Source organism: Carettochelys insculpta, chromosome 4 (genome assembly GCF_033958435.1).
Source record: "Carettochelys insculpta isolate YL-2023 chromosome 4, ASM3395843v1, whole genome shotgun sequence".
NCBI lineage: Eukaryota > Metazoa > Chordata > Testudines > Carettochelyidae > Carettochelys > Carettochelys insculpta.
This window is the reverse complement of record NC_134140.1, coordinates 103,966,659-103,981,791: the sequence shown is the minus strand read 5'-3', so window position 1 is coordinate 103,981,791 and position 15,133 is coordinate 103,966,659.

Here is a 15,133-nt window from a genome sequence, read left to right as displayed (position 1 = left end):
GAGATGTGCTTTATTTTATATATGCTATACATAGCATATGATTACATGTATTCGTAGTGTTATTTATAAAAAAAAAATAGCTACCAGTATTTTATATATCAATGGAAAGACCATCATGAATCAGATTTTCAAGCTGTGATGGACAAGCAACTGCAAAGTTCAATTCAATAGAAAACAAGGCATTGAGTAAGATGCCTCAAGACATGTAGGAATAAAAATGCTATTCCTTAAGTGACAACCCACTTCAGACAAACACTAAAATGATCTGTGACATTTCCTGTAGGTTGAAGAATGATTAGGCTAGTTACTAATCATATTAACTCGACCTCAATCTGCACTTCATCAGTCAATGTAAATTTTGCTACTGATTCCAGAGGGACAAGATCAGGTCCTTAGAATATTGGAAATTGTTGCATACAAATTTATTCTCCTGAAAAAGCTAGTTACTTCTGTTGAAGGGCCAAACAGGTCTTATGGAACCTAAAACTAATATCCAGAAAAATCTTATTGAAAGTAGAAATCATTCATCAGTTGAAGGGTTATTGAAGCAGGAAGAGCAAAGAAGGGTCCTGTGGCACCTTACAGACTAACAAAAAAGTTTTGAGCATGAGCTTTCATGAGCACAGACTCAGAAGTGAGCCTGTGCTCACAAAAGCTCATGCTCAAAACTTTTCTGTCAGTATATAAGGTGCCACAGGACCCTTCGTTGCTGTTACTTCCAAAGGAAGTGGCCTGTGTAGAACGGCCAATGATTCAGGGACATCATTTTATTTAGGCTCTCCCAAGCCCACAAAATGATAAGCAGCATTTGGCTCTATGTACAGAATACATCAAGTACATCACTCACCATTGCTGAGCAGCTGTGACCGTCTGTACCGCCATGTTTTCCCCTTTAAAAGGGCTATGATAAATTTTGTACAAAGTATGTCGCCTGAAGTACCACTTAAACTGATAATTTGCTGATCATTAGCATCCTAATAAAATATGTGAGGCAGCATTGCATATAAAGTTATAAGATTCCTCGCTATGGTGTTACTAAGACACATGCCAAGTCTGGGTAGCCACAAACCAGTTCCTCAGAGCCAAAAGGAAAGCTGATGCCTCAGACAAGTGTTAAAAAAATTACATGGATAATAACCTAATTAAGTGACAGAAAAGAGGGTGGGGCAAAAGCCTACATTTTCGAATAGCTTGGGGTTCCACCCATCAGATTTTCTATCTCCTGAACCTCAGAGAAAAATCTCAAGAAAGAACTATAAGAAGAGAGAGTAGACACCCCAAATTACCCATCCCTTTCTCTCCACTCAAGCCATCAACAACACATGAACAAAGTCGGACTGGTAGAAGGATACTGACAGTAAAATTCAGCCAGGAAGACTCCTGAAACAAGTAGTGAGAAAAACTTTGCTTTGAAGTCACTTAGCTTGTTAAATCAGGCTTTAGCTGTGTTTTATTTTTTTCTTTTAGCCAATTTTGATTTACCAATGAGCTTGTTTTATGGTCTTATCCAAACCAGCGTACTTGAATGGAAGTATTTGGGAATCTCCATTTAAGATAAAAGGATTTGCGCATGATATTTTCTCTTACTAAAAACAAATCTGTTTACACTTGAGAGAGCCAGGCACTATCACACAGACATTTCTGGGAAAAGTCTGGGATTTGGAATTTGCTGTTGTTGCTCTGCTGTGAAATTCAAGCGTGGCTGACTATAGCACTCAGACGATACAACTGGGAGTTATTTACATGCTGAAGGTTGTTTGTGAGCAGACCAGAAGTGCAAGCTCTCCCAGCAAAGCAGTATAATAGGCACCGAAAGCTGGAGAACTGAAGGGGGACAGCTGTTCCTCATTCTAGACTGCACCCTGGGTAATGTCAGGGCAGTTATCTAGGGGCACACACAGTTGCTGTTTAACAGTACACAGCAAACCTACATAAGAATGGAGAGGAGTAAAGGAAGAAGAAAACAACATTAGAACTGGGGAAAAAGCATAACAATTACCTAATATTGAAGGAGGCCCAGCAAGCAGGGTTAACATCACTGAACTTAATAACAGAAATAATCAGACTCTGAGATATAGTACACAGTGACATACTCCCAGTAAGCATCTTAATGAACCCCAGCAAAATTGAATTTTTAATTGCCAGTAAATATTCTTTTTCTTCAGCTGAGTCTAGGTTGCTGTGAGTCCCTTTTATTCATCTTTTACACACCTCACCTACAGTTGCTATATCTGTGGCTCAAATAGCAATAGAGACTGTATGACAAAGAACCTGCAGACCTTTAGCTAACAACAATGCAGTCATTTGTCTTTTTCAATTTAAATTCTTCATACCCTTAACAGAAAGTAAATTAGTGCTGTGTCAGTGTAGGTAGAAAAAAAAACAGAAGTAGCTAAAATGCATGCTGGGAAAAGAAAAAATATGAAACTGACATATTCACTGTTTACCCTTTCTCAGGCAGCAGGAAGAGACTATAACACTTAAGTGTTTCAATAATAATATGGAAATTAATAAAGAGCATTGAGAAATGAAGTTTTGAACAGCAGAGTTCATACAGATTAATCTGTCAATTAAGATGCTGATCAACCGGTTTGAGTCCTTCCAAGGTTTAAGAAGTTCTAATCTTTTGAACACTAGATTTGACTTATTTTAGGAGTTTTGCAAATCAAGTGAGATTGATGTCCTCATAGCAGCTCCACCGGTTTGTCTTTTATCTAATTAAATAAGACAGAGTTAGCTAAATTGTATTTTCTATCTTCACTCCACAGACCAGCCACGGAAGTATAAAGCTGTCATTGATGTGCTATGAGCTCACAACTTTAGTCTATCCAAATAAATTGGACAACAATATATTTTATGGCAGTCAGAGATGCCAGCCTACAGAAGTTGCTTGAGAAGCTTAATTTAAGCACATTTCTAGGTGTTCCATTAACAAACAGCTTAACATGAACACAGATTATGCTGAATATAGAATTAATGCAGTAATAATACTTTGAGAGGTGGCCAGCAGTGAATTTTCATTCATAAGATATTAAAATTATTTAAAATTTCTACACACAATATAAAGGGAGAGTAGATATTTTTAATGCTCAGCTCCTCAACTGATGTCAATCAGCATGACATCACTGACTTCACTATTAATGATCTGGCCTGAGATCTCAGTCAGTGCTCAAATACATGCAAAAGAACACAAGAATTACCATATCATCTTGGCCCAGATTATATTACCTCGGGTTGTGCCAGTTACTATGAAACAGTGAAACCACTCCTCTCTTCCCCTGGTACCCAAACCCAGGCTCACATCTTGGGCAAGATTTTCAGTTGAAACTGCCACATTACACACAAGTGGGAGCCACTTGCTTTCATGTCTTAATGGAAGATGAGCTCTTTTGAAAGTGATGCCTCAATTGTAGCCGCAAAGCATTTGAAAATCTGTCTCTGAGCTCCTTTGAAAATGAAATGAAGTATTTTGTATATTAGTGTGCACCAATCCCTTTAAATTAAGTATATATGTTTATAAGTCTCTATAGACCGTTGCCTGTAGTTATCTTAAGTAATTTCAAAGTACCAATTAAGTTATCTTAAGTAATTTCAAAGTACCAATTATTACCAAGTTAATATACCAAGTGCATATACCAAGTTAATAACCAAGAAACACATTAGATTAAAATGGCCTTGCTTTTTACCCAACTATCTGGATTTGGAATTAATTTTTTTCCACATTCTCTCTCTCCTTTTTTTTTTTCCTTCCTTGCCTCATCTTTTTTGTCCATCTCTATGGCTATGTCTAGATCAGAGCAATTTGTCAACAGAAGTTTTTGTCAGAAGATATCTTCCAAACTGCCCAGCCACTCTATCAGCAAACCAGTCAACCAGAAGCACAGCAGACAGGGTTGCCCAGTGTTCCAAGAAGTCCTTTCTATCAACAGAAGGCCCCTCAGAATGTCCAAAATGGCTTTTTGTTGACAGATCTCTGTCAACAGAGGCATTCTTCCCCATGGTGAGCGGGGTACAGCTGTCAACAAACGTGCTGTGTTCTGTCACCTTACTGTCGACAGAACTCCCTTGGGAACCTGGACATTCCATAGGGGTTTTTTTTTTTGTTGGTTTTTTTTTTGGACAAAACAACCATTTTGCCAACAAAACCATCTAGTCTAGACATAGGCCATGTGGGTGAGTGTAAGGCTACAGGAGTCTCATTTTTCTCTCTTTTAGGACACAGTTTAGGCCCCAATGCTGAGAAATGTCTTGCCTCCAGCTTTTGAAATTTTATCCCAGCCAATCATAGCTTCAGATTCAAGTCGAGGCATGCGAAAACTACAATCATCCAAGTGTATGCACCAACCGAGGATGCTGACGAAGCTGAAAAAGACGCGTTTTTTGACGCGTACCAGTTGTGACGAAGTACCAGTTGCTGGATCGTAGAGTTAAGAAAAGCTGTTGCACTGACAAGAAAGAATGGTTAGAATGTAAAGGTGCTGAAGCACAACAGGCAGAGAAGAAATGCGACACCAAGACACTATATCATATTGTCCAGGAGTTAACAGGAGCAAGAAGCAATAGCAATACTCCCATCAAAGAAAAGAATGGAAAGATCTTACTCAGTAAAGAAGAGCAAGATGTGCGCTGGATATAACACTTCAAAGAAACACTGAATCAACCAAACCCAACCACAACTTACAACTTCAGTAACTTCAATCTCCCTGATGAGCTGGAAGTAGACCTAGACATGATCACGGTTGAGGAAACACACAGAGCGATAAAGGCGCTAAAGAACAACAAGGCTGCTGGCCTAGACCAAATTGCAGCTGAACTATTGAAGTATGGTGGAAACTCCATGGTGCAGGAACTGACAGGGCTGTTGAATGAATGTTGGAGAACAGAGTGCATCCCAGGTGAGTGGAGGTAGGGAATGATTGTCAAGTTACCAAAGAAGGGGAATGTCACTGATTGTAACAATTGGAGATGTATCACACTCCTTTCGGTCCCAGGTAAGGTCTTCTGTATTGTCCTACTCAGGAGGTTGCAGAGCATGGTGGATAAAACACTGTGTGAAGAGCAAGCCGGATTTCGCTGCGGACGATTGTGTAGTGAACAGATCTTCATGTTGCACAACATCATCGAACAGCATATCAAGTTCCAAAGGCCGCTGTTAATTAACTACATTGACTTTAAAAAGGCATTTGACAGCATTCATAGAGAATCACTACGGAACATAGTGCAAATGTATGGTATCCCATAACACTACATCAACATCTTCCGAAATCTTTATCTAAAAACTCTAGTTGCTGCATGAGGACCGATAATGGGATGACAGATTTCTTCAACATCGACTCCGGAGTGCATCAAGGGTGTGTCCTGTCTCCACTCTTGTTACTTCTGGAGGTGGACTTCATTATGAGAAAGGCGATGAGCGACACACATCTCATGGAAAGAACAGCGTTGACTCACGGATCTGGACTTTGCAGACAATATTGCACTGCTAGCAGAAACGAGTGAATGCTTGCAAGGCAAGACGAAAAATTTAGAAGCAGAAGCTGGCAAAATTGGGCTGAGGTTAAATAGTGATAAAACAAAGTTCATGTGGGTTGGGAACACTTAGACAAACACACCACTAGTGGTCGGACGTCAACCCATAGAAGTAGTACAGCGGTTCACCTATCTTGGCAGCACTCTGTCTAACAATGGAGGTGTCGAGGCAGATGTTAACTGCAGAATCGGTAAGGCGTCAGCAGTGTTCCAAAGACTGCGCCCAATTTGGTCTGCACCAACAATCGACACTGCAATAAAAGTTCGACTGTATAACACCATCGTCATGCCAGTCACCATTTATGCTAGCGAAACGTGGAAAATAACGTCAAGAGTAGCGCTCAAGCTCAATGTATTCCACCAGCAATGCTTATGAAAGATCCTGGATGTCACCTACCGTGATTGCGTTACCAATGAGGAGATACTACAAAGATGCAGGTCACGGGCACTGCAGGATATCATGACAGAGCGCAGAGTGCGGTATGCTGGACACATTCTGCGTCTGCCAGATCAACCGCACCCAAAGACTGCAATGAGACAGATACTGGCAGAGGGAAGAAGGAAGAGAGGCAGGCCACTCAAGACCTGGCGTACCACATTTAAGGAAGACTTATTAAACACTGGTATATCATGGGAGGAGGCCTAATTATTTGCAGCCGACCGAAATCGCTGGCGAGCACTTGTTGCCCAGAGTGCCCAGATGTACAGGCAGACCTAAGTAATCATAGCTTCAGTGTATGTACAGAGTACAGTGGCCCAGGTGATCTGAGAAACTGGAGTGATGCTGTTGCAAAAAAAAAAGGCAAAATGTAATTCTCATTTGTATTAAAAGGGGTGTGTTTTATCAGATATAGCTGAACTTACTTTCTTATCAGTGATAAATTCTCAGCTGAAGTAGTGTGTCCAATTTTGGGCACCATAATTTAAGAAAGATGTTAAAAAACAAAAATAAGTTTATAAAATATAACTTCTGAGGAAAGGGTGCAAGAGCTGGGTGTGATTACCTTAGGAAAGAGACGGATGAGAGGGGACATAACGATAGTCAATGATTATCATGATCTGCTGTTCTTCATGTCCACTGAGGGCAGGACAAGGAATAATTGGTTCAGTTTGTAGTAACAAAAGTCAAGCTAGATATTAGGAAAAACTGCCTAACTCTAAGGATAATTAAGCATTAGAATAGGCTAACTCGGGAACTTGTGGAATTTCCATAATCAGAGATTTTAAAAAGAATATGTTAGACAAACACCTGTGACAAATACCTTAAGTACACTTAATCCTGCCTCAGCATGGGGGGAGGAAACCTCTCGAGCCCTATCTTTCTATGATCTAATAGTCCCTTTTGGCATTAAATTCTATAACTGTTGTAGAAATATGCCAATGTAATTTGCTATTGGCTATATTCCTGGAGGAATTCTGCACCAGTGTGCATGCAGAGAATTCATGTCTGCTGCAGAAAATACATTCTGAAGTTCTGCCTTTCACCAACCAGAGACTTTTGTGACACCAGAAAAGCCAGCAGTGTGCTGCATTCATCACAACACCCTGACTGTAGAGCCAAGATAGACTAATAGCATATGAGGGAGGGGACACACTGGGCAAAAATGGGCTGCTATGGGGGGTCTCAAGAAAGTGTTCAGAAAGGCTAGTGGAGGTGCAGATTCAGACAGGCTCAGGAGCTAGTGGGGTGACAACACTGAGCTGGGGATGAATGGTAGAGGGCTTCAGGACCAAAAGGGGGGGACTGTAGAAAGGGCTTTAGGGTTCACACAGGGAGACAAACATTCTGGACTGAATGAGAGTGTTTTGGGGTCAGACAGGGTCTGCATGGGGTCACTCCCCAACTCCCTAAAATCCCTGCTGCTTCCCTCCAAAAATGCTCCACGCTTCTCTCATCTATACCCATCAACCTTCCAAGTACACTCCCAGGCTCTTCTCTCACCCTCAGTTCTTTTACTCACAACTCCCCCGAGCATTTGCACTCCCTCTGAAAGGTGCAGGAAAAACATGTCTGTATTGTAGCTTAAACAGATTACTCTGAGTTCTCCGTTCATATATCTAGGAAAGCATCTATTAGTCAAAAAATATTTCCAGAATCTTTTCTGTCTGTATTGTGGCAGGTAATATTGCCAATAGGTATGTTTAAAACGAATTACAAAAATAATTCAACCTGACATGATTATACAGGTTGAACCTCTCTTGTCTGCCAACATCTGTCATCCAGTACGATTTGAGTTAGCCAGATGTCCACTTACTATAGGTGTGGCCAAGTTTCCAGTGGTCTCATAATGTTTGCTTACAGCCACCAGTCCTGGCTCTCAATGTTCTGTGCTGTTAGTTAGCTGTAATTTACCCCAAAATGTCTTCTAAGAGCCCAGTAAACAGTGGAAGTGTTGGTCATGCTGCTACACAATACTGACCTCTGTGGTTCAACAAATACTCTGGTTCAGAACTAGCCAGGCCCCAAGGACTCTGGACTACAGAGTTTCAACATGTACTGTAATTCTGAGAAGTAAAATATGAAGAATTTTAAAATATAATGTATAGGTTTTTGTTTTATTTTTGGTAAAGAATTCCCCCAGGAGTATGACTAGATTTTAACCAGTACTAAGAGTGTGCAGAATGGAGAAACAGTCTTCCTTTACTGCTTTTTGTTTTCCTTATTCCTGTTTCTCTATTCAGACCTTGATCTAGTCTCTTAGGCATAAGTGGAGTGAGTACTTACCTACTTTTTCCCTCCCAAACACAGGTCAGCAGGGTATGGGGAGAGTTTGAGGTCCAACTAGCTAAACCAGACTTAGGCCGTGTCTACACAAGCCCAAACTTCAACATGGCCACGCAAATGACCATTTCGAAGTTTACTAATGAAGTGCTGTAATGCATATTCAGCGCTTCATTAGCATGTGGGTGGCCGCGGCACTTCGAAATTGACGCAGCTTGCCACCGCGCGTCTCGTCCAGACAGGGCTCCTTTTCGAAAAGACCCTAAGGGGACTTCGAAGTAGGTGGGGTCTTTTCAAAAAGGAGCCCCATCTGGACGAGACGTGCGGCGGCAAGCCGCGTCAATTTCAAAGTGCCGCGGCCGCCCGCATGCTAATGAAGCACTGAACATGCATTTCAGCACTTCATTAGTAAACTTTGAAATGGCCATTCGCGTGGCCATTTCGAAGTTTGGGGCTCGTGTAGACGTAGCCTTAGAGAGTTGGAGGCAGACCATAATTCATGGTTGGTGTAGGTCAGTCCATGATGTTTCTTTTTCACCCATCCTCCCTCTTTAAATTTTGGTTGCATCAGTTTCCATAAATGGAGACCAAGCAGAGCATGTAGACATTTTCTTCTGAAAAATATTTCTTGACAGTGATCAATAGGTTTTTTTTACCCACTCTGTTCTCCTTGACTAGCAATTGTATCATCAGTATGAACACCACATCACAAAGATATCCTTTTCATTTAATATGTTAAAGGCTTGCATTTTTACACAAGCAACATAATTTATTTGTGGGAAAGCAAGAGATCCAATATTAAAATAAAAATAAGACACAGATCTGTCTTAATGAGGAGTTTTATTTTCATTCAAAATCACAAAAGCTTCCTTTTGAAAAGACATTACTGCTATTTATGATTCATATATATTTATGTCAAATATATGATTTCCATTAACACGCCTAATGACCCCGCAAAAACAGGGAGGAACATTTATTTGCTCCATTATATTAAACTAGAGAAAATTTACAGAACTTCAGCAGCCAATTACTGAGGACCACATAGCAATGGTACTTGAAAATCCACAATGATCTCTCTCATCTCAAAAGCGTGCCAATAAAATGAAAGCCGTTTTTCCATGCATTGCTTGCAATTTAATAGTGTTATCCTGGATTACAGTATAGCATGGGTAGCTTTTCCTACTTCTCTGTATGATGTTAAACAATGCTCTGCCCTACCTGGGGTGTCATTACTGGATTCTAGCTGCCTTTTAAATGTAAAACTCTCTCAGACAGAGATAGAGACATAAAATTTGACCAAGACAAATATACATTTTCATTTCAAAAGAAAGACATTGTAGTGGGTCTGAAAATTCACAGCAGAACTGCTTGCAGCAACACAACCTAGAACAACTGCAGTTCCTTGCATAATTACCAGGATAATACCCCCAATATTTGTTGGCAAGTATAGGTACCTCAAGCTGAGTCCTGTCCTCTTCTTCTAATTGTAGCAAATGGGCCGTGAACAAAATTAAACACTACCTTAACATTCACAATTTCCTTCTGTCTGCCAAGCCCAAATTCCACAGCACTTCAGTGCATACTGACCAGCTTGGGGAACCAAAGAGCACTCTAGTGAAACAAGTGTGAGTGATGGGGAGTCAGGAAGACATTGACACTTGTTCTATTAATTTACACTCATGCACTGCTTGTGCTTTGCTCCTTGCCGAGAGACTCAGTTTATTTTAAGCAGCCTGGAGCCCAAGTATCAATGTAGAACCTGGTAATGAGGAACAGACAAATTAAGCTCTGCGTACTGTTAGATTATTATTTCCTTTTATCTTCATTTTAGGATTTTGATGAATAATATTTTTATTTGCTAATGTGTGCTTGGTGCTAAAGTTAAAAGTGTTCTGTGAATCTACCTAGGGAGCTCAGCCTAAGTAGGTAGAGGGGTCTTTGTTGAGTATCATTTTGGCTAAAGAGAGACACAGCATGAACACAGAAACTGTGAGAAAGGTAGAAAAAAGCAAGCAGCCAAGTCTGTAAGTAGTGTTTCTGACGCTGAAAAATATCCAGGAAGAGAGATGCTGATATCTGCCTTTTGCAAGAGAGTTGAGGCTCTACAATGATTTAAAAAACAAAAACCTAACAAAGCGCCACCACCTTCTTATTTGTTGTTATTTCTGGTTCCCCCTACATGTAGGCTATGTCTACATTTGCCCCCTTCAATGGTAATCAGGGTGATGCAAGATTACTAATGAAGTGCTGTGATGCATATGCAGCACTTCATTAGGCAAATTCTACCCCGTGGCAACACCTAAATGCCATACTTCAAAGTGCTGGCATGCCGTGTAGCACAGGCACTTCGAAGTGCCCACACTAATTTCCTAGTGCCTTTACTCCCCCAAATTCTGAAACACAGGACTTTGTACATCCAAGAAAGCAGAGACACTCTAACATTAATTTCTACCCCCATCTGAAATATTCGTCAGATCCCCAAATTTGACTAGCCACTTGTATTGACTCAGGGACAGCAAGAGCAAAAAAGCAAAGAATTCCAACAATCTTCATCCCATTTGTGAAAATCTTTGGGCAAAATTCCCATTTCTGCAAGCTCTTATTGTGAGAGAATTAGGAGCACCCCCTGTGAAGACATCTGTTGCACAGCTTCTACCAAATCCGCCCCATAAGCCATTGGAGATAACAATGGGAAAGCAACATGGTGCCTGCCGGATACTATGAGAGTAGGTGTACCTATGGCTGTTTAACAGGCAGCTTAGAGGAACCTTAAGTGGACCACGAAGCTTGAGACAAATCTTCTGGATGAAAGATATGATTGGATCTATTAACTGAGAGAGACTGAGAAACCCAAATGGATGAAGAAGAAAATCAGCTCTACAGCATGTAGGCAGTGTGGAAGGAAGGAAAATTATGTCCAATTTATTTAAAAAATATAAACCTATTAAACAGATAATACAGAGATTCTAATTTAAAGATGGATGAGAATTTCTCCCATCCTGTTACAACCTGAATGAATACTTCTGGACACTCAGTAATTTTAAGTCAAGTCATTTCTTTAGATGCCTCAATAAGAAATTAGAAACCTAAATTCAGGGTTTTCCCCCCAAAAAAATCTTTGGCTAACACTGTATAGCTGTTCTTACACTATCTTAGATAGCTCTACCCTCCATTACTGTATGCGCACCTCACAATCTTTAATATATTTATGCTCACAACAGTCTTGTGAGGTAAGAGAGTGATATTGTCCAAATTTAAGTACAGAACTGAGGCATGAATGGCAAGATTTTAAAAGATGTTTAAATACCTAAGGAGGTAGGCTGCTAAATACACTTCAAATCTTGCCCAGGGAAACTAAGTACCTTTGTCTATGTCTGGACTAGAGGGTTTTTGCCGTTTTGTTGATAAAACCGTGGGAGCATCCAGATTACCAATCACGTTCTGTTGACAGCAAGTAGACAGAATGCTGTGCTTTTTGTCAACAGCCATACCCCACATGGAAGAACATCCCTGTTGACGGTGATCAGTTGACAAAACATGGATCTGGCCATTCCAGAGGGCCTTCTGTCGATAGAAAAGGCACCCATGGTGCCATGCAGGTGCCAGGGCACCTTTTTCCACACAAAGCAGCGCTCTATGTTTCCTGCCAGTGGCCCCTCCTAAAACCACAGGGAGCCCTGTTGCAGGAAGCTGAGAGTGTTGAAGTAGCAGAACTACAGGCATCAGTCCCCTGCACCCTCGCAGCCACACCATTGGTGAGAGCCTCACAGAAGGCTGAGGAGCAGGCACCCTGAGACCACCCTGGGCCCTCAAGGGACCAGCCAGAGGGGTCCCAGGAGCCACCCCGGGACAGCAAGAGGTAGGCCCTACCCTGGACCAGGGCCAAGGCCCTGTTGAACCTGTGCGGGAAGGGGACAACCCTCTAAGACCCCAAAGCAAGATGCTGCAATGTCCTGAAATATGCCCGGATGGCTGCTGCTCTGGCCAAAAGGGGCCACACACACCCTGACGCACAGAACACATGTGGGCCAAGGTCAAGAAGCTTCAACAAGGCTATGTCTGGACCCGGGAAGTTGCCCAGTGATCCAGGGCAGAACATACCCCCTGCCCCTATGACCGTGAACTCCAAAACATCCTGGGGGTTGGGGGGGGAACACTTTGCCCCATGCCAAAGTGTGGCCACAGACCTCAAGGCTCTCCCACCACCCTCAGGAGGGGGAGGCCTCCGAGTCTCAACAACCACCAGAGCCAGACCTGGGGACTGAGGCCAGCAGCAGCCTGTCAATCATCCTGGAGCCAGTCCCCGCCAGCCAGGCCACCTCCTAGGTAGTGTGTGCCACTCAAACCCAGCAGACAGCTCCTGGACATGGGCACCAGCCTGCTACCAGCCTCATGGGCAGCCAAGAGGCACACCCATAGGCAAGAGGCAGCACACGCTCCCACAGACAGCGCTGCAAGCCACCGGTGTGGGGGGGCACTCGTGAGGGCCAGGCTGCTCCTGCCTCACCTGTCACCCATGAGAGGATCCCTCTGCAGCCAGACACCCCCTTAGCCACAAGCCATTAAGTGGGGGGAAAGGGAGGCACTGTGATCAGTCCCATATCAAAGGCACTGCAGAGCCCCCATGCAGCAGGGTCCATTTTGCAGACCACACATGGCTTTTCTCTTGGAACATCCCCATCCCTTGGCCAGAGTTTGTCATTGCTCACACTGGGGAGCAGGGCCCTAGGAGTTGCACTGTGTGAATAACTCAACATCTCTCCTTGTCTTCCTTACAACTGCACCTACACTGTCTAAGGGCCAGGCCAGCCCACCTCACCACCAGGGCAAGACCGCAGCTGGAAGGGCTATTGGGGCATCCAGGAGGACCTCCACTGGGACCATGATGCTACCCTCTGGAGGACAACAAATTACAGAGCAGCTGCTGCAGGCATACATGGAGTGTGGTCGCAGGCCTCTGACCAAATCACATCCTGATTTGATGCTGCCACCAACATCTGGCAGGACATGATGGCCCAGACACGTACTGCTGCTGCCCCTGATCCCACCCACACCAGCCATCCTGCAGGGTGTCCTGGACCTGCTCCAATGCCTGAGGGCCATGTCTGCCCCTCCTCCTTCTCAGTCCCCCATAGCTCCCCAGGCCTACTTAGATCTTGCTGCAGCCCCACCTCTTCACCCGCACCACACGCCCATATCTCCTCCTGGTCCCAACCCTAACCCAGACCCAACAGGGGCCTGGAACCCATGGCAGGACAGAATCCCAAGGCCGATGCTTCTTGGGATCCTGGTCCCCGTCAGGCTCATAGCCCCACACCCCCACTCCATGTTTTGAGCCCCTCCAACACCTCTCCTTTCCCCCAAGCTTTCCAGAAGCCCCCCTGCCCTGTGAGACCTCCTCTTGCCCCAGAAGCAGGGCTGTGAGAAGGTGGGATGGCATGGTCTCACAGTGACGGGGCTTCCCATCTCCAACCCTACCTGTCACACCCTGAACCCCAATTCCTATGGGCCCTATTTGGGCAGGACACCCCCACTACATGCAGAGACTGCAGACCAAGAATACTTTACCTCCATGAGGATGGTGCACTTCCCCATACTAACCTGGTTGCCCACAGAGCAGTAGCTGTTGGGGGTGGCAAGCTTCCAGAGGGTGACTGTAACCTGCTTCTCCGGGGTGGGTGAGGAGGGGGGTGGCAGGCCACAGCCGGGTGTTCTGTCTGCAGAAGGAGGGGGGAAGCCAGGAACAGAGCTCCGGGAATGAATCCTTCTGCATTTAGACATTCTGGAGCCATTGCTGGTTGTCCCACTGCCCTATGACCAGGTGGTCCCACCAGCTGGAAATGATGCAGTGCTGCCAGATACACCTGTGCACATGGGGAGTGGGGTGAGCACAAGTGTGACCATCCTTCAGCCAGGATAAAGTCCTCCAAGGTGATCTTGGGCTCACCCTTCATGAGGAAGAGGTGGATAGCCATCAGGAAGTGTAGCAGATCCTGAAGCACCTCTGTGTGAGGTCAGTGCAAGCAGTCCAGCCACTCAGTCAAGAGAGCAGATCACTTTTTCCACCTGCTTTGCTCTCTAGATGTGATCTGTCAACAGCAGTTTTGTTGTAAAATATCTTCCGATTTTAGATCACAACAAATTGTGCTAATCTAGACGCAGTCTTACATAAGAGAGTCTGTGGCAGAACAAGGACCTGAATCTTGTTTGCCTAGTGGTAAAGGTGAGTGCACTAACAAACAGTCCTCTTTTGAGTTCAGAACCATGCAATTATTATAACAATATTACCCCCAAGAGAGAATACAATTTTATTCTCACTGAAAACCAGTGTAATAGCTTTACAATACAATGGTCTTCATGACATCATTGTTCTGGTTAACATTTGGATTAATTGGTAAGATTTTATTGGATTTGTGGTTTATAATATTTTATATAAAATCCAAATAATAAGTATTGTAGGGGTAGCCATGTTAGTCTGTATCTGTATCTGATAAGTTCTGTGGCACCTTACAGACAAACAGAATTTTTGGAGCATTTTTGCATGCATCTGACGAAGTGGGTCTTTACCCACAAAAGCTTATACTCCAAAAATCTGTTGATCAGTAAGGTTCCACAGGACTTCTTGGCTGTGTCTACACAGGCACAAATCTTCAAAATAGCCATATTTCGAAGATTACTAATGAGGCACTGAATTGAATATTCAATTACATATTCAATTGAAAATTGAATTGAATATTCAGCGCCTCATTAGCATTAGGATGTTTCTGGCCGTGGTGCTTCAAAAGCGCCACTTTCAAAAGCACACAGCTCGGCGCGGCTACATGGGGGTCCTTTTCAAAAGGACCCTGCACCTTTCGAAATCCCCTTATTCTGATCAGTGAG